The sequence below is a fragment of the Apteryx rowi genome, unplaced genomic scaffold, assembly GCF_003343035.1.
Source record: "Apteryx rowi isolate R43461 unplaced genomic scaffold, aptRow1 scaffold_110, whole genome shotgun sequence".
NCBI lineage: Eukaryota > Metazoa > Chordata > Aves > Apterygiformes > Apterygidae > Apteryx > Apteryx rowi.
Window position 1 is genome coordinate 682199 of NW_020447309.1, and position 21700 is coordinate 703898.

The window sequence follows — 21700 nt, forward strand, 5'->3', positions numbered from 1 at the left end:
CTTACATCTGGCACTGGATTTGCATGGCTCGAAATGCCTTTTCTGACTGCTAAACATGAAATCCTCTCACTTTTTTTCTAAACTGAATTTGCACACGTTCTTCAGACTGTGCCTAAAGTTATATCAAGCATATTTTTAACTGTTTGTCTGGTATGCACAGTAGCTACCCTAAAAGCTGCTTTGCCAACAGCTGTCACAAAAAGGTTATTAAAAAGCTTAGCTACACAAATGATTCCTTCCCTGTATTTACTCCCCCAGCTATGCTTAATACTTATATGTCTAGGATTATGCTTTTTGATGGCATGCTATGTTTTATTCTGTTTGCAAGTTGTAGCCCATTTTTAAGTATTACACTCCTCTGGGAAGTCTGATATTTCAAAAGACATTGAATTGATTTTTTACATAATCATTTTTTGGTCTGTTGTTGCTGAGAAGCATTTTTTTTATTTGAGATTTTTAGATTACTATGTTGCAGGATGTGTACTGCTCTCTGTATATAGAAAGCATGAAACATATGTGAATAAGGTTGTCTTTCATAAGCTGCCAAAATAAATTTAAATTCCAGGGCATAATACCACATGTGCTAATGTTTGCACTTGGAACTTTAACGCATATCTATTTTAAAAAAATCCTAAAATCTTCATAATGATTTCCATATACAAGCTATATATCATTCTTTTTTCTCTAACATAGAATTTTTGTATTTAGTTAGAAGTAAGTATTGCTAAATACAAAATATTATCCCCTAAAATATGAGTGGTCATAATTTAAATGAGTATCGTGAGCATTGTAATTGTTTCTGCTAAGTATATTGTCATTCTCTCTTACGACATTTAAAATTATTGTACTGACCAATACCAAGAGCCCAATGGAGATGCTGGGCAAGTAGAATAAAACTTTAGAGAAGGTCAGGAGCCTACCTACTCATTGCGGCAGATTATATCATTTAATTAAGAGAAATATATTGAAACTACTGAGAGAATATAGCCTCAGGTGAGGCAAGTGCAGCTAGTAGTCATTTGTACATTCAGAGACTTCAAATGTATGAATTCATGTATTCCATGGAAAAGAAAATTGTGTTATGAATTTAAAAAAATGCCCTGTAATTCTAGAATGTTCACCGCAGAAATGGCTGCACACACTTGTTTACCAAATACTGTAGATCATGTGCAATAAACACAGTTGGAAAATGCTGAATAGTAGAAATATTTACTGCAATATATAACCTGATGACATTTCCTGCCTTCAGGACACAGACAGTTTGAGTTCTCCTGATTTCATTGGCCAGGTAATTAATCATTTTCCATGTGTTAATAAGAGGATGGTAATATAAGCAGATTATGCAAGAGAAAGCTAACATAAGGTCAGCTAGCTAATACATAAAAATGAATTAATATTTAAGACTGTAACTTTCAAACAAGTGAACTCATGTAAATGGGAACAATGTGGATTTAAAATGTTGCTATTTTGCTTTTGTTTTTTGTGAAATGACAGACAAGCTTTTTTTTTTTTGTGGAGTATCATTTGACCTTCCCCGAAACCTGATCACTCCTGTTCAAATATAATATAAAGACTAGCAGTACATTTTTAATGTTTGCAACTATAACCCTATTATAGATGGGTATCAATCTACATTAACCAGATATCAGAAGACTTGGTTACACTATCTTATACCAGATATAGGTAAAACATAGTTTGATTTTGTGGTGTTTGAACAATTTAATAATTCTCTAATAATGTTCCCACCATAAAAAAAAAAAAAAAAGTGGATAAAAGATTTAGAGTCATGGAATCAGATTCTTACCTGATGTGCATTCCTTACACATTAATTTATGTTGTTTGAGGATGAGGCCTACAATGCAAGTAGGCCTAAGAAATTTGCAGATGTTACTAATTTTCGTATTTTTTCTGGGTGCTGTTTCAGAGTCTTGTTATTCAAAGCATGCAGGTAAATGGATCTGTTTGCTTCACTTCAGTGGGGTCAGCTTGAAGAAGTATCACCTCAACCCTGTGACTTAGGAGTTTCTTTTTAAGTTTAGTCAACCAAGAGGGCTATACCATTTGAAATATTAGCTGTAGTTACACCACAGAATTTACAATGAGAAAAATAATTTCTTTTTTTTTTATCTATCATTATACAATATTTAATTTAAAATTCAAGAAATATGCTTGTAATGTGTAATTATAGAAACACACAACTGGTTATTTATGTAAGTATATCTTAAAGTTACTGTTTAAGAAAAAATTAACTACTTTCTGTGTCCTTCTCAAATGGACATATGCTAACCCTCCAGTCCACCTGTTCCTTTTATTCCCTCCTCATCATGAAGTTGGCTATGGGGCTATCTGAATTGGAGTTACTTTTTCTTCTGCTCTGTAAGTTCTGTGCCCAAACACAGCCTCCTGTCTCGCCTGTCTCTGTTTATTTTTTAGCTTAACGCCCTCCCAAGAGTTTAAGATGGCAGACTGATGCAATTAGATAGCACATCCCAATGGGAAACCAGAACTACTATGTCAGGCCTGGTGCAGTGCAGCAGTATTCCAAACTGACTGCTGGAAACCACGAATCTTGACCATTATTGCAAGACTTGTGATAGGAACATAGAGAAGAGTGTTATTAGCCAGTCATGGAGTATTAAATTATACATGACTGCAGCACTGCTGAAACACCAGGCTAAAGCTCTTCTTTTTCCTGTTTTGTTCACTTCAATGAGATGAGGCAGATTGGGCAGTTTTCACCTTTGGGTTAAGTCTGTCAATATTGACTCTAAAATCTGCCTACAATTCATCTTCGGAACCTAAATTTTTTTTGTGAGTATGTACCTCAGATCCCATTTATGCTAAAACATAAGCATGTATGTTTCCTAGTGATTTACATGCATGCTGGTCTTAGGATATTGAGGGAATTGGATAGTATGTAAGCTGAAAAAGTCTACATGTTTCACCCCATTATTAGGGTTGTACTTTAGTGGTGTTCCACTAGGAATAGAGTATAAACCTCAATCTGTACTAGCATGACCTCTTTATGTATGCAGTAGCAATCTTCTTTACTCTCATGGAAGCAAGTTGTTGGACCAAAACAGCTGCTGCTGAATTACTTCTCCTTGAAGAGTAACGAGGAGAAGAGAATATTTTGTTATTAAATACAGTTTGTCTTGGAATGAGCATGTCCCTACTATATGCTGCTAGGTATTATTCTTAGCTTCATAATTATCCCACAAACTGTTAGTTCCTCACAGCAGGCACCATGTTCCTTTGTCGTCTGCTTTACATAGATGATATCAGTATGCCAGAACACACGTTATTAACCACTGTATGAATACCGCCAGTGCAGAAGGTCTCCTCAGACCTTGCCAAAACTGCCTCAGGCCTTCCTGAGACTGTACTGCTCACAGCTGCTGTTCCTAGATCTCTGTGAATGTTCCTGCTTCTGCTGAGGACTGTGTTTGACCAATGCATTTGCATTCCCATAGGACACTCTAGGACTGCCACCTTGTTACTTTTTCTAAATTAAGATTTGATCCTCTAAGGTCACAGTCTAGGTAGGATGATTTGGGAAGAAGAGTAGACTGCGGTTCTGTCTTTGCTGTGAAGATCAGCTGTGCTTTAACCATTCTGAGAGGAAGTGGATCATAAATAGACACAGAATTTTGAGTATTTTGAAAAAAATGAAAACATATTTGCTCACTGTTGCTTCCTGGAAAAAAAAATTCTACCTGTTTCTAATAAAATTTGGCAAAACACTGCTTTTGCAGTACTGAATTTGAATACTTTTTTTTTTTTTTTTACTATTGGCAGATTAGTTGTGACTTTAGCTATGGTAATTGAGGGTGTTTTCCTCCCTCCAACAATTTAATGTGTTAGACATGTTGAACATGTGAACTGAAGTGGCTGAAGTGTAGGCCCACATTCCCCTCTGCTTACTGTTTTCTGAAAATGGTAACTTCCAGCAGGGGAGGTACAAACAACAGACAGTGTACAAATGACTTAAACCGCTGCAGCTGTTGTCTCATTTCTACTCTGTTCCACATATTGTTATCAGTAATTTGTGACATTCATCAAAAGCAGAAAGTAATGTTATTTCACTTGAAAAAAGTGTGTGTGTGTATTTTCTTTTTTTTGTAACGTGTATGTTACTGTCACAATTAAGCTGAATGTTAAAGCATTAACGCAGCTTGTTTTATTGCTTTGGCAATACTGCCCTGGCAATTACAGCTCAACAAATAGACTTTGTTCAGAAAAGAAAGTCAAGGTGAGGGACAGCAAAGAAAAAAATCATTAGCTCTTAGCTAATCAGAAAGAATACTTTACCTTGTTATTGAAATTCTTCTGCTTTTGTTAAGAATTACATATAGCAGAGAAAAATGATACAAGAAAGAAGGGGCTTGAAGAATCTAGTGGAGGGAGGTTAGAGAAAGAAACAAACCCTTTGTTTTCTCTTCATATAAATGCTCGCTGAATTTCAGACCCTGGGCTTTTCTCTGATTGCATTTACAGATAAGGTAATTGATAGTAGTTCAACTGGAATTAGTATCAAATTAGAGCACATGACATCAAGAGTAAAGCCTCTGAGTCCATTTCTAGTTTGTTGATCTTTACATAAGAGTCCAGAACTTTCCTACCAAAGCTTACTAGTGATACATCCTAGCTCACAAAAATTAGATTCAGAGCTGAGTTTTTCTAAAATCTGGAGGTGTTTGGTTTCTAAGCTTGCTTTCTGATCTCTCAACAGATACTGTCTATTACTTTGTTTTTACTTGTGAATGAACTTCAGTCTTGTTCTTTTTGTAGCTTCCCTTTATTTGCATTTTTTGATCATATCTCCTATTTGTATTACTATCCTCTTTATCCTGTTTTAAAAAAATCTGTTTTCAAAAATTTTCTTAATAGGTTAATCATAATTTTCTTTTAGTATTTATCCCTTGTATTTTTCTCCATTGTCTACCTTTTATTTTAAAATAAGGTAGCCAACATAGTACAAAGTAAATTCAATTAAATGTTCAAATAAAAAATAATGCTTATAATAAATACATTTTACTTGTAATGGCAAGTTAGTGTTTTGCTCTGAGGTCTGAATCTGGTACTCTTACCATTGTATGCAGATTGTAATTCTTGCACAGCATTCCACTGCAGTTGGTACAGGAATCCATCTGCACAAAACTGGTTGGATGACCAGGATCCAGATTATTCCTGAATGATGGTTCTAACCTAAATTTTTCAGTTTCATAATCATGATGATACTGATTTAATGTATCAGTTCTGATATGAAGTGAAATATCTTGAGCCATAAGCTCGCTCCTATTTGTTGAAATAATCTATTCATTCAAAATATGAATAAAAATCAAAGTTTACCTTATGTGTTTCTTTCAATATTACATTCCTAATCCCTGTGATATTGTTTTGACAGTGATCTAGTGGTGATAAACAGCACTGGCAAACTTAAATGCTAGTTGTAAGACTACAATTTGCCTTTTACTAATTTGTAATAAAGAAAATAGCACTAGTCTGTGAGTTTATGGGTGGCATAATATTTGAAAGCATTTTCTCATACTTGAATTTGAATGTCAAATTTAAACTCTCATATGTTCTGGCAAATACCACAAGTATGCTAGAATTATGCTATATTACACCATTTCTTTATTCCTTTGGGAAGAATCACAATTGGGAATATCAAATCTGAGACCCATTGGCAAAGCAAAAGGAAGAAATTAAACACTTTGATCCCACTACAAAATTATTATCTGAAAGAATATTAGTATCTTGGGTATGAACTGTTTGGTTTGCAGTAAGGATCTCATCCAACAAACTTTGGGGTTGTTTAGATGTGAAATTGCAATATAGGTCTCTTACCAGACTTTATTAGCATTGAAGAAAGGGTTGCTAAATTCCTAAAAGGAGGACAAACCTATCTTGAATGTATGAAGTAGAAAACAGTGCGTTTGTCAAATAAGTCTGGGCTGGTGACACCTACCTTTCTGTTATTCCCAAACCAGCTTTGTATACAAAATAAAGCAGTAAAAATTACTGGTATTATGAAGCCTGGTCTAGCTTTGTGAGTGAATGACTTTTTTTTTTTTCTTTTTCACCATTCTACATATAAATACTGAGAAGCTTGGCATAAAGAACGCAGCCTGGGGCATAGCCCATAAAACTTACAATGCAATTAAATGAGCAATTTCTACTGGAAATAAAATAGGTATGTTGAGTAGAATATGAATTAAACTGAGCAAGAACCGAGTCAGACAACCCTTCATAGTACTCCAGGCTCTTCAAAAGAACCCCCAGGGTCAGCAGTACCAAAGGCAGCTGACAGGTCAAGGCCAATCAGTAAAGAAAGATAACTGCAGTTTGCAATGAAAAGCAGGTCATTCCAAATTTTGATTAATGTAGTCTCAATGCTGTGGTGTCCACTTGAGTGGGTTAGCAAAATAAAGACAGATAGCAGTGGATTAACTCTAACACTTCTTTGTTATACTGCGGCCGTTACAAGCTTCTCTGCTGCATTCACTAAGACTAGGTTTTCTCCAATTTATGATGCTTCATCTTACATTGCCATCTGTCCTGAATTCTGTGGAATTGACTCAGTTACAAGGGGCTGCCCTGTTGACTATTTGCAGGATTATCGAAATGACCTCAGGATAACTTTGGGACAGGGCAAAATAAGGGTGGTATTCTTTTATATTATGATGAGTTGATGTTGGCAATGTGTTTATCCTATTGAGCATATGGCAAAGAGGTGTCAACTCCCACGACTTTGTTAAAGCACTAGGGGCAGCTAATTTGTTGTATGTTGACAGTTTTTGTTAGACAAAACAAAGATTCAAAAACTTTGGCTACAGAATGAACTCTACAAGTGTAACTTGCAAGTGGCAGAAATCTGAGAATTCCAGATACAATGTCAAAATGTAGCTATGTAAACTTTCATCTTGTGAAAGGACAAATGTGATCCCAATCTGTGTTCCTTATATGGTATTTTTTCAAACAGAAAATAAACCAGTATGCCCTCTTCATTCTTTCCTGTCCTAAGATAGGAAAGAAGTGTTTGTATTCAGGCTGACCAGTGCAGGATAGAATTATTTACGAAACACAAAATACCTATATTGGTGAAGGGTAAAATTCCCCAGCAATTATGAAGCTACTCAAGACATTTAAAACACCAAAAGAATTTGATCTAGTAGTAGATTCCTTTCATTACTTTCCAGTCTTTTTTTTTTTTTCTCTTTGAAGGTAAGAATTTGTGCCGTGCCACTTTGAATATCTATTATGATTTTATTTGTTAACCCTAGTCCTGCCATACTTAGTCTTCCAAATCAATCCGTTAGTAAGAAATGGTTGTGTCATTTTAGACAACAGCTCTTTCATGATGTCAGTGATCATCCTGGAAGCATAGGTACAGTCTGTATGCATAATCTCCTCAGTACTCATGCGTGGGAGCTGCTTTTTGCTCTTCTGTCTCACTAGCCTGGCACCTTTACTGTAACATGTAAATGGCAGAATCTAACCTATCTAGAGAACAGTGAACACGTAGGTTAGGTTCACTGTTTCCCCATTAGCACAGAAATGTCTCTATAAAATTACACAGGAGGTGACCTTTTTCTACATAGCCTCCAGTATATGTTATTCTGTGTTTTTTTTCCTATGGAGAAAGAGAATATATATTGAACAGTAATGGGTAGAAAGCTATTGGCTAGAGATTGTAATGACTCAACTCCAGAATTTGTACCACTGCTCTTCAAGGTATGTATTATCTTCCCTCTGGTCCTGTGGAAGATTGTAAAAACAAATATGTGTAAATTTACGTTTATAAGCTATACTGTTTAAGGGTAGCAGGGCCAGAAAGGCAGAATTCTCTTGAAGTGACTGCTATTACAGATACAGAAGTCTTGTCCGTATGTTCCAGGTTTCAGAGTGACTTTGGTTGGACAGCTGCAGAGAACCTGCCCTCTGAGAGGAGAAAGCTTAATTTATTTTTAGGGAGCATTTTCTTACACTATAGAAGTATTTCAGTGTGTATTCATACCACTGCTGACAGATCAGCCACAAATATGATGTATTTGTACATTAACAAATTATGTGTATGGTATTATGTGAACATTGATGTTTTTATACCCTAACCTTTGAATAAATATAAAATCCATAGACAGTTGGCAACAGTTGCCTGAATTTTCTTTTGATCTCTTTTAAGGTTGAGCAGTAGATGACTAGCCTGCTAACTCCCGTACTTTGAACTTTGTATATGTCTGGATGTGTGGGTCCATGTGCCAATGTGTATGTGTCAGATCAGTCCTCAGTGACTAGTCTGAACGAATCAGAGCAGAACATAGCAATGAAGTTTGTTGCAGTGTCAGGACCACTGTAGTCAGAGAATGAAAACCTAATCCTAGCCTCGCAGGGCATCCGTGCCCAGCCACCAGGCAATGAAAGCAGCAGGCTGTTTTTAGAAAAGGGAAGCCAATGCAGGAGACAGACTGTGTGAAATTTATTAGCTGGTGCAATAAAGCAGTTTCCTTGGGAATAAACGTGAAGTGGCCTCTGAGTTGATTTGGGATAGAAAAGCCCAAAAACAGGGGCAGTTTATTGGGGTTCATCCTCCTCATAATCCAACATGTTGACCCCTACAATCTCCCATTCAGTAGCACAAATACCAGACTCTCCCATGTGTGCACAGAACTGTTTATTTTCATTTAATAAAAACAAGCCCCGAGTCCATTAACTATTATCCATTTCCCTTTACAGGGTATATCTTACCAGCCATCACTGAGAATATTGCTTTCAGACTCATTTCAGTTTATAGCCCAAAATATTTCTCATTTGCTTTGAATAATTGTTTTCTGTTGAAAATTATGTAGCTGGCTTGTTAATTAGTAAAATATAAATGGGACATATCACTGCATTTTTAAAGCTGTGGTGCCAGCTAGTGGTGAGAGATGATAGACAGCATTTCAAGCTTGACATTTATGTAAGTGTACAGTATATTTTTATTTGCATAATGATAATGTGACATTAAGTTTTATCGTCAGTTATCACTACTTTGTGACTAAAAAAAAAAAAGGTAAAATCAGCAGCTACTATCAATTTCCGGTCAGATTTTAATTGGGTATTGTTTATTTGAAACCTTCCTACCATTACTGATGGAAAGATTGCGTCATTCAGCAGACCATTTGCCAGTGAAGTCTTTTAGTCTTTAGTTTCTTATTTGCGGACATCAGTTCTTATGTATTACAGGCCTACAGGCACTGTTCTACTTTGCTAAAAAAACTAAATTTCTTAAAAAATGCAGTAGGGTTTAGTTGTAAGCATCTGAAAGATGCTTGGACTGTCTCTGCAATTGCTTCACTTGTGAATACTGAGGAGGAGAGATCTAGAGCAACCAAATACAGCGTAAAATTCTCCATTGATTATACTTATTTGCAGCCGATGCACCACATTAAGATGAAAATCCTGTTTTTTATTAACATATAAGGAAAATTAAGACAATTCATTATTATTTTCTGCATTCAAATCAACTCAAAAAAGGAAAACAAGCAAACCATAAGAAGGTCTGTAGAGAAATAGAAAAAATAATTATTTTTTTAATGTTTTTTGAACAAAGAGTCATTGACAGGCCATCTTTTCTAGTTTAATTAAGCAATAACTGATCTCAGTAAGGTTGTGGAAGGCTCTTGAATACTAATAAATAAAACTAGAAGCTGAAGCATTTCTTTCATTAAATAGTGGGAACTGTTTATAACTCTATTACTTACTGCTAAAATCAATTATTATTACTAATACTCTACAAGTAATTTATAACTGAAAGCACACTGAAGGTTGTAAAGCAGAACTTTTCTTTCTAAATGTCAGGCATAGCCATGAAGGTCAGCTATCGTGAATAAGGACACCTCAGATGTAATAATATTTGTGAAGATAGATCTAGCGTTAGTGACAGCTGCAAGCAGTAAGCAGAGCTGTCACAGTCTTACTTCCAGTCTAATGCATATGACTACACTGGTGTAAAAACACAGGGATGTTTCTAATGCCAGGGAATGAAGAAAATGATATTTGTAGAAGATTTAATCTACTGATACAAACACACAGGCAATTTATTTAAAAAGATGCTTGAAATATTAACATATGGAACAAATAACTTTCTGTTATTAAAACATTCTATTCTAATAGGTGTGAAAAAATTTCAGGGAGCCAGTGTTCATGTTTTTTTCTTTGTATATAACTACTTGAACTATACTGGTCGTATTTCCACTGTACACTTCCTATTGGTCCACTTTCCATAGACATTGTATTTGTGACAGATGTTCACTCTCTGCTTTTTTTATGTATAAAACATAGTTGTTTTAATTCAACACTAGAGGAAATATTTAAATAAAAAATCCTATATCTCTTAATATGTTAAAATGCAAGCATGAATCTTAACTGCAGGTTGATTTCTTTTAACCTTAGCTTTTATAATACATCTTTCATGTGCTTCCCTAATGTATTATTTAAACATGAGCCCTGTATTTGGGATATTCTTTAAGTTGGCACTATCTCTTGAAATTTATGTAACTTGAATCAATAAGGTTTAATATTTCAAAGAATGTAGCATGTGTTATCCAGTTGCGATAGTCATAGAAAGTTAGGTGCAAGCTTTGACGCTTCGGTGAATTTGAGACCAACAAGTGGCATTCTCTTGGTTCGGTTTCTGGTTTTGGTGCTTTAAATTAAATAACTGTCCATAAATGTTGTATTGGTATGTAACTAGAACACCATATGTATGCTGTAATTTCTTTTGGTTTAAGGGAATTCTTCTGCCTATTAAAAAAAAAAGTCTCTTATTCATCTTCAGGACTAATTACTATGTGTAATGCTGTCAGCACTGAATCTAAATTGCCATAGTTTTGAAGTTAAAAGGAATTCTGTATTTAGAAGGCTCTCTGGCAAAAAAAAAAAGAAAAAAAAGACAAGAAAGAAAGAAAGAAAGAAAAGCTTTATTATTTACAAAGAAGAATAACCACGTTTGAATACCTGATGGCTGAGTTTTCTATCCTTTACTCAGAATGCTGTCACTAGAGCCTGCCACAGATCTCTGCATTAGAAGATGTAGTGGCCCAGTATGGGAGTTAGCCGCATCTGTTAGAAAACTGTTACAGATGGTTCAGCTCATTAGCTGAGAGAACTCCTAGCGAACATCATCAAAGAGTACTGGGACCTCACTTGGACTAAATGTTAAGCTTGCCTCCTGTTCAGTGCCATTACATTTTCTCCAAAAAAAGATCCTTAATCAGTTCTATTAGACCCTGGATACACTTTTGAATGTAACCGGTCTGCAACCCTGTTTATACAATTTGCAAGTGTGACATATTTAATTTAGTACTGGTTGTCATAGTACAGTTCTGCCCAAGCCCAGTGTCTCCAACATAGCTCACAGTATCTTTTAAATGCTGACTGTATCCGATATTAGTATGTTTCCATAATAATATCAAAACTGTGATGCAATGAATTCCACTACATTTCTAATGTATTTTAGATTTGTAAAACCTTCACTTCAGTATCATTTTCATATTGTTATGTTTGGTTGTCACTCATGCAGTATTTCTCTTCTTACTTTTCTTCATGCTACCCTGTGTTTCTAGCAAAGTTGTTACATGTTTATATGTCAGTGTCATTAGTAGCAGAGCACTAGGTGTGTTTCATAGCTGACTTCTGCAGCAGAGCCAGCAGAGGGAGCATACACTTTGCTATTTTATGATAATTATAGATCTGGGCCAATTTTTTCCTGTTTTTGCAGATACACGTATTTTCATATATGTAGTTGTTATATATGACAACATAGGTGTTTGTACTCTGCAATTGCAGTAACTGCAGAAAAAAGCTGAGCTGTCTGTTGGTTTGTGATTACAAAATTAGCCTTGATTTTGCAAAGACTTGCATATATATTGCCCTTTGTTTACTGGGAGTAATTCTTATGGATGAGTCTTTTGGACCCTGGAGGGAAGAGATTTCCTTCAGAAAAACCTCCACCATTATACCACAGAATACACTGTTTATTTATTTATTTTTTTAAAACAACAACATAAATTTAAGGACAGGTTACAATGACTTCACACACTTACAAGGTCAAGCCCTTAATAAATCACTATACGCATTGTGTGCAGATCACCTGTGGGGTGAAATAGCTTTGAAGAGACTTTTCTGGGTTTAGTTGATATTTGGAGACATATTTTGGATGTATGTGAAATACACTCTGCAAAAACCTCTTTTTTGGTTATGGGTAAATCCATAGACTCTAGAATGCAGAATTGCTTGGAAGTCATTCTTACATTTAGTTATCCATGTTTTGGGCCTGATTCCAAAGTTAACAGGAATTTTGAATGAACAAGTGTCAGGCCAGAAAGATGCTTTTTGTACAAACTTATGTGTGTTTGAAAAATACAGTGAATTAAGCATTACTTCGGATATTATGTTGTTTATATCATGATTTAAACTTTATTTAAATACTTTTTTGTGTTTAGCATTATTACACTATGTGCGTGGTTAAGCCAGGCGGGGTTGATTATCATTAAAGTGTTATTTATTTCTATTTTATTAAGCCCCTTTTTACATTCATGTTACAGGTTAATTTATACTTTTATTTCATGCACTACTTGGCTTTACTGATTAATATGCCCCATGGCATTCAATAAAGCCAGGCAGTGGAGGAAATAAGAGTGGTATTAATTTCTAACATTGCTATAAATTTGCCTTAATAAAACTAGCTCAATAACGTTGCAGTAGTAATACAATGGATGCTTTCGAATTGTTAGCAAAGACACAACTGAAAGAACAACACATTTTTTCCTGAATTTAACAATGCTGTGCTGCCTTTTTACTGGTGTTCAAATTAGACTACCTGTTATAATATTCACTGCTCTTACATTGTGTTCTAAATGCAGTATGTATTTTAAAGAAAGAATTATTATTTTACTTAGTCAATCAGTTCTACAGATGTGGATAAATCCTTTGGATCATGCGATCCTTTCAAATGCACTGCAGATTTTCATGGCCACTGTTACTTTAATAGACCATCTAAAACCGGGTTTTAAAGTATCAAAGAGAAATAGAAAATTCTAGAGTTTGAGGGCAAACAGCATACAAGAAAAAATAGAACAATAGATTTTCTTTTTAACAGTAAAATAACTACTATTGATTTACATTTTCCAATATTTTCCATTGATTTACGTGTGTTTCAGGAGAGCAAAATTCTCAAGAAAGAAACAGGATTACTGAATGCTAGTTTTAGGCCCAAGAACTATCCATTACAGTGGAAATGCTTTTTTTGCTGTGTTTTATTTGTGTCCTGTTAACTATGGTAGCTATAATTTTTTCAGGCCTACATTGTGAAATTTTTGTGGTGTGAAATTCTTAAGTAATCTTCACTGTGTAACAGCTAGCTGTGACAAACATTTTACTCGCGCCCACCTTCCTTTCTTGCACAAACTTATTGACGTAATAGAAAATTTTGCTCAAGAAGAGAGTTTTAGACACAGCTTTTATCTGACCTCAGTGCAAAGTGAAAGCATGATTAAGAAAGTTAACGTACAAAAACCTGAACAAAAGTATAGTCCAGAAGGACTGCAGAATCCTTAGAACTTGATCCTGGAAGGTGGCTGGAGAAGCCCTTAATTAGCCCTTAAGCTCCTGAAGCCGGTGGGATATGAGCCTTCTCTGCACTTTGCTGGGTCAAACCTTAATAAATCATTCTACACATTTTGCAGGGATCACCTATGGGGTGAAAGGCAGCAAATGTTTAAAAGGATTAATATAAACATTATATATCAAATGGAACTTATTTTTATATTCAAGCAGCTATGAAAATAATACTGTCATTTTGATAAGTGTATTTGCTAGTTAAAATCAGATGCTCAGCAGACTATATTCTGTCACTTGATTTTGCTAAATAAATGCACTTATATGCACTGGCATAGTGCATAGGCTGGAGGATCTACCTGTGTAGATCCAAATTCAAGTTTTAGGCTTTATGTAATAATCTTTGCTTAATATATTTTTCTGAATAGTAACTAAAACTAAAAGTAAATTTCATTGCCTTATTTAGGTATAACTCGTGTATGTCTGGACATAACATTTAAATTGTTTATACAGTGCTGGTATAGTTTAATTATGTCAAATAGCTTCATGCAAGTGTTCTATAACCTTTTAATCATAGTCATTGAAGTTAGAAATCAAAATGATCTTGTCTGGTCCATCTCTCTGCCAATTCAGGTCTGTGCCCTACGCTTGCTGTGTATGATACTTTGTCCAGGCTAGTCTTCTCTCTGAGTTCCATTTTACCAATTATTTTCTCAGAATAATATTCAGTTTCTAATCCAAAACTAAATGTCTTTCTGGATCAAGCTTTAAACAAGATATTAGCCAACAGTAGGAGTAATGACTTTCACAGTCACATTAGATTCAGTATTTTAAATGGAGATGTAATCCTTCTTAGTTTGGGGGAATTCTGCCAACTGCTGTGTAAAGCTGGATAGCTTATTTGGGATCGTACTTCATGGGAAGCTCCTCTGTATGCCACTGTAGCGATGGAAAATTAGGTTAGATAAATAGACCATTGATGAGATTATTTGGCAATTATTTAGTTTGCCAGAAGTGCTGAAAATCTGTACCACCTATTAATATCAGTGACATACACAGACAGTTAATGCTTTCCATCTCTCATTGATAGCAATAAAAGTTTGGTCTGCTCGGTAGCTCTCTGGATAAGGCTGTCATTTGCATTTGGTGTGCATGTAAAAGATATTCAGAGCATTTTATTTCTAGCTACACATGTAAGTAGCAGATAGGGTTATAAAGGAAAATTCACATTAGTAATTTTTACAGTGTTTAACACCCCAATACAAAACTATATATCTGTTTTCTTCTTGCATTGTCACAACTGAGCAGAATAAGCTGCAGTGCTTGCAAAACAGAAAAATGTATGTTGGGCTGTGAGGCATAACACTTACAATTAAATATGAAAAGATCTCTTTAGTTAACAGTACGAGGGCCGGGTGCGGAATGTGCAGAATGCCGCATCGCCCGGGTGCTGCAAGTAAAACCTGCGGGGGTAAGGCAGTAAATGTCCTTTCCTTTGAGGGATTTCTAAAAAGCAGGCCATTTTAAAGGGAAGTCTGTAAATTAACAGATTACATGGAGGGATGGTGAATTACCCCCTGTCTCTATTACTTACCTTAATGCTGATGTTGAAGCAAGAATATTAATTTCTGTTTCAACTTTTCTCCTAGTGTCTTTCATCAGTTGGGACAGGATTGGTATTTTTGTTTCTTTTCCTGTTTTGGTTTTGTTTTGTTTTGTTCTTACACCCACATAAGGCACCTTTACTTTTATAGAATGCAGAAAGTTCTCTATTTTTTGCAGAAGGAAATAGTTATCTTTTTCTATTCTGTCCCTCCACAAAGTATTTCTCCCTATTGAATGTATTTTTATGGAATTAAAAGGTGTTGCCCCTATTTATTGGTTGGCATTAAATTATATTTATTTGTATACCTCTTTCTTTACAGTGCAGTCCTGGAAGAGGAACTGTGGTCTAAACGTTGTTTTTAAGTTTTATATTTTCAACCATGCATTTAGGTAACTTTTGTTTCTGAAAGAATAGATCACTTTTAAGGTGACATTTTCTGGGAACTAGAACATAAAATTCAAAAACAATGTAGCCAAATCCCTGCCTATATCTACAAGAAGAGCATACAGTGAACACAATAAGCAGCCAAACATGATTGTAATTAGGATCATTAAAATATTTTCTGGACTTCTGAGGCAAAACGAGATAATAATATATAATTATAAATGCATGTAATATGTCTGAAGTGGTTGAAAGACGGTATTACAACAATTGCTATGCTACTGTTCCTTAGAAACTCAAATAATATCTTTATTTGGGCCTTTTAGCAAGCAGCAAATTACACACTGAAACTGTGCTGTCTGGCTCTGCTAGTTTTAGAGCTGTCGCTTGTGAAAAACACCATTTCTCAGCATCTGTCTTGCACTGAGTCGTCCTGACTGAGCGTCTGAAGGACATGGAGAGCGGGCTGGTGTGTCACGTAGTGCTGGGCGAGGGGCGTCCCTTAGCCACCCCGAGCGGAAGGGGGGGTCCCACAGCCACCCCGAGCGGAAGGGGGGTCCCACAGCCGCCCCGAGCAGAGGGGGGGGCCCACAGCCGCCCCGAGCGGAAGGGGGGTCCCACAGCCGCCCCGAGCAGAGGGGGGGTCCCTTGGTCGCTCCGAGCGGAGGGGGTCCCTCAGCCACCCCGGCTGTGCTGCGCCGCCGCGCGGTGGCGCCGCCGCCCGCCCCCACCGCCTCTCTCGGGGGAGCTGCTGGCTGCTGCACGAATCGCTGTACAAAGCGGTATGATTGATGTGTAATATTCACGGTAAGACAAAATATGCAGTAAACTTCACATTACTCGATACAATTCTTATAATATCATCATTTGCTAAGGATCATGATGAGATCATTGTACTGAAAACCACATTGCTGTCCATTCAATTCCGCACAGCAGAGCTGCGCCCTGCGCTCAGATCAATGGCAGCATGCTAGACATGTTAGATCCTTGCACTGTGTCCCTACCTTGCAGCCTTTGCAACAAAAAGTATGTGCAAATAGTCGCAATCTTAGTATGGTGATAGACAGAAAAATAAAGGTGGCACTGGGGAGGGGGTGGGAGGATATTGATTTGCACATAGCTATAATTTCTTTCTGTATCTGCTTTCACATATTTGCTTAAAGTCCAGTTTGAAAGGCAGGAGTGGAGAAAGGTCCTGCCCTATAAACTGTTGAAAATTAACCTCAGTTGATGGCTTCAGTAGGGATGGTAGTTTAAATGCAATCCTGAACATGCTGGATAGAGGAATGAATTTAGGAACATTTGCCTTTCTGTCTGGAGTTTTTGGAAACTCATTCCTCATGCTTGGGATGGAGAGGCAGATAAGGAAAAATGAGCTTCACTTTGGTGCCCATCACATCACCGTTGCTCCTTACATGATGATGATGATATGATGATGATGATGATGATGATGATGATGATATCAGGGTGAGGAGCAGAGCAGACAGAAGGACTTCACTGCTAGGGAAAATCATCAGACACATTCTGGACACCTCCCCCAAACCAATTAACCCATAGAAATAAACTTTATCTTTAAAACCTGAGCAAGACACCCATCTCTCTCTCTCCTCTTTTGGGCAGATGTTTGCCAAAAGCCCTGCTCTATTCTGGTCCCTTAAGTGAAAGGTTATTTGGAGGATCCTTGGAAAGCAATGATGTGGTTTGCTGCAGTTCAACCCAGGTACAGAGTCCCGCTCTAACTGTACAGAGCAGGCACTCATTACTAATTGCAAAAGTATGGCCTTTTAAATTAAAAATCAATGTGTCTCTTTTTACTGGGCCTTCCTGAGATTGATGCTGGGTAACCACACCATTTCTTTGTATTTAATTAAACTTCTTGTGAAATAAATAACTGGCATGCCTATATATACAGTATGTATTGGCCAAAGAGCCTGAGGAGGTTAGCAGAGAAGGCTGGTGCTCTCAGCCTGATACTTTTAGTACAGTGATCCAATAGCTCTCACTAAGCTCCTGAAGGCAAGATATGTAATGTGGACAGTTTGTGTCACCTACAGTTCTTTTTGTACTACCATCCCAAGCCTCTTCCTGAAATCCACGAACTTTTGAGTTTGTATCTTTAAGTTCCTGTTATAATCCAGCACAATAAATTCAGCTGGTGAATTGAGGGAGAATACAGGGCTTTGTGGTCTCAGCATTCCATCTGAGGAGATGTATCTGAAAATTTTCTCTTTTTCGTGGTTATTTTTATCCTGTTCTTTGTTAGAGAAAATATGTAGGAAAAAATGTGTTTCTACCCAACTGTTAATAGACAGTTGTTACAAAGTAGGGGCTTTCTTTTTTAAACTCTGCAGTATGTTCTTCCAAATTGCAACAATTTTTTTCTGGCATCTGTTACTTGGAAAAGAAACATGGGAGTGACAGAAAAAAAAGCTGAGAAATAGATTACAGCAACTGGAATAACTCTTTAGGAACAGTACACTTTTCACCTCTGGGTGCCACTGTTCAACTGTTTCTTGTTCAGTGACCATCTGCTTAGAAGTCCAGCTATTACTGTAGAAATACTCCCTGAAAGAAACTATTAAAGAGATATTACCTATATCTCTGTATAATCAAGAAACAAGTTTCCAACATATGGATATTAGTTATGCACTGTTCTGGTATGTCTATTTACATACGGAACAATGAAACAGTAAGTGAAGTACTCGGATGGTTTATTTAAAACCCCCCTTTCCTGTTCAGTCAGAAGTTAAAATGTAATCTCCTGTTCTCGTATATAAATAAGTACTAGTACATATTTATTAAGTATGCAGATTGATTATAACCATTTAGTTGATTTAAACAAGTTTTACAATATCAACAATAATTTACTTTATTGCCCACAGCCTACTTAATTCAAAAATCTATTGACTGATACCATTTCTTTTCAACTACTGTGGAACTGTTAATATTCAGAGCAAAATTAATTGCAGTCTGTGTATCCAGCTGTTCCACCAGATTAATTATGCTGTGACTATTTCTTCTAGAAATTCAGCCAGGGCAACTCATTGCGGGTTGACACTGGACCTCAGCTCTGAACTGTACTATGACTTTAATTCTAGTCAAGCAGAAATCTCCTATAAGTGAAATCAAGTATATCATTTAACTCCTTCATTGCTATAAAGCTGTTTTTTGGGCAACATTTTCAAAATAGTAATAATTGCATTTAGGTCTTAATGAAGCGTACCTTATCTCACCCAGAGAGGGACCCTGCTGCTGTTTTTGCCCCAGCCTCAATCCAGAAGTGTTCTTCCTGCACCCCACTGTGTAGGGCAGTTTGTCAATGAAAAGCAACAAGCCTGTTCATATCTGCACAGAGACATTTGAAAGTTCCACAGTAGCCTTATAAACAAGCATAAGCTGTATTTGTTCGTGTTTAATAGTTGTCTTTTGTTGGGGGAATTAAATTTGGTGTTTGTATCAGATAGAATCGATAATCTATTATGTCCTTCGTTCCTAACCATTAAGCTCTCCTACTTATGCTCTATATGTATATTTTTTCAAAATGTTAGAGGAAAAATTCAGACTAAAACATCTGTTAGAAATTAATTTCAACTTTGTCCCAGATTTGTACATTTTTCTATCCAGTTTCATTGGAAAATCCCAAATAAATAGAGCACTTCAAAATAAAAAAATTTAACTTTATCCTGGGAACATGCAGTTCAGGTTTTGGAAGGGGAAATGTGTAATAAAATGCTATTCAAATGAAACTGGTTAGGCTGTAAAATACGTAAGTGGAAACTTTGAGGAAACTGGCAATGAGAAACTGGAAATCGAGCAGTAATTTAAGTTTCACACAACCACCCTTTGCATGTGTGAGTACAAAGGAGAGACTGGGCACAAATATGAGTCAGAGCCCTCCTCTCAGGAACTGAGGGGACAGAGATTCCCAGCATCTGTTTCCTTAACTATCACCCAGAGGATACTGGTGGTAAATCACAGTGAGTAAAAATAGAATCAGAAAACTAGCTCAAAACAAATGAAGCACTGTATTTTGCAGTACTTCAGCAGTAGATCTGTATCCAGCTCAGCTTTTATCTGTGTTCAAACTGAATGTGTCATATCACATTCATCTTTAAACAAATGGTTATTAAAATCACAGGCATGGAGTTAGGATGTCCCACAGAATAGCCAGCCAAATTTGCTGCGTGAAGAGGAGATTGATCCTGCTTAAATTTTTTAATGAACACACCAATGTCATTGTAGTAGATCGAGATGACCAGACCGTTTGGTAGTGTTAATCACTGCCCTTCTTTTGTAGTGAATGGGTCTATGTTGAGTTGAATGAACTTTGGGTCTGGCCCACAGACTCCAGCTAGAAGAGTTTGTACATATGACTTATTTTAGATTCCCGATTGAGCTGTCTACATAATTCCCATGTTATCAGTGCAAGCCATAAAAAGAGATAATGATACTTCGCCTTGAAGGGCTCTAGTGAAATTTAATTAAAGTGCTGTGAGTTCCTCATCTGGAAGACACTGGAAGGAAGGAATTTCTATCATCAACCTTAAGAGTTCTGAGTTTATACTTGAACAGCAAACATTTTAAATAATATTTTACCTGTTTATTGAAATTCTGATGTTTTACAAAAATGTCAAAGGTCAATATGGAATTGGCATGTCTTTGGGATATCCCATTTGCCTTGTCATTAGAATCGTAAATATAATGTGACTGGGACTTTTGAAGAAAAACTCAACCTTTTATTTTAGAAATAAATTCATTTATTACTTATTTATGAATTTGTTTATTTCGTAATCTTCACCTCATAAGATCCACATTCTAAATTATATAAATACCAAGAAAGAAAACTGCCTTAACAAGGTTACTGTGGTAAACTGAAGAAGAACAAGGAGACTAAATGCACGGTATAACAAAGATGTAAAGAATTATCAATGACCAAAGCTTATGGTTAATTGAAAGTCACACTGTTCAGTTTGCCGGTTTCAGAACCACACACAAAAAAGGCATTTTTTTCAGAATCTTGAAATCTTTGTAATTACAGATTTAGATTCCTATCTGAAACTCAAATAATTTTAAAATTGTCCCAAAGATTGAGACAATTTAAATACTCTTAAACACCACTGTTGCTATTTTGCTATTGTGTTGTTTGTGATACTGTTTTAAATCAAATTCTCTCTATAGTAACAGTAATAAGAGAATGAGTGCCTGTGACCCTAATTGTAAAACTTCTTCTTTTCAACTTGAGAGCTTTTAACCAGCAGTGGTTCATTCTTAGAATTTATTGCATATCTGATTGTTCCCTTTTTTGTCAGCTTTTTATTGTTTTAGCAAATATTCTTCAACCACAAGAATTTTAGAACTACTACTTCTAAAATTATGAACTTCTCTAGAAGAAAAGGCTTTTATAAAAACATCTTGTGTTGGAAATAAAATTAAATGATCTTTTATGATGAATAAAACAAGACTAAAAATGTATATTCTCAAAATATAAAGAGGCAAAATACTAAAAGCAGGTATAAAAATTTTATTCTCTCTTGACAATTGTATATATTTAAATGGTAGTCACTACCTGTTTTCAGTGTTAAGTTACTGGATCAATTTTATTAAATATTGTTAATCTCCCTCAACAGGAAATCTAATTTATTAAACCTGCTGTATTTCTTAAAATCTGTCCTTATCATTTACTAAAATGTTATAGGGTCATGTCATCTTTAAACAAATACAATATTTGAGTTTCAGATAGGAATCTAAATCTGTAATTACAAGGATTTCAAGATTCTGAAAAAAATGCCTTTTTTGTGTGTGGTTCTGAAACCGGCAAACTGAACAGTGTGACTTTCAATTAACCATAAGCTTTGGTCATTGATAATTCTTTACATCTTTGTTATACTGTGCATTTAGTCTCCTTGTTCTTCTTCAGTTTGCCACAGTAACCTTGTTAAGGCAGTTTTCTTTCTTGGTATTTATATAATTTAGAATGTGGATCTTATGAGGTGAAGAAATATTTCTTACATTTTTATCCAGATTAACATACTTCGATTAATTTTAATTTGGTGCTTTGATTAACTGGAATCAGGGTTCCACAGCACTATGTTCTTATGCTACATGCTGTTATAC

The 21700-nt window shown here is 35.9% G+C and overlaps 1 long non-coding RNA gene across 2 annotated transcripts in view; it reads left to right on the top strand.

The window, feature by feature from the left end:
- LOC112970988 overlaps positions 1-21700 on the top strand; it is a 38365-nt gene that overhangs the window by 5165 nt on the left and 11500 nt on the right. For both annotated transcript variants that reach the window (XR_003255216.1, XR_003255217.1), the window contains exon 4: positions 1250-1288. This is a non-coding gene — a long non-coding RNA (uncharacterized LOC112970988). The remainder of the gene's footprint in view (positions 1-1249; positions 1289-21700) is intronic.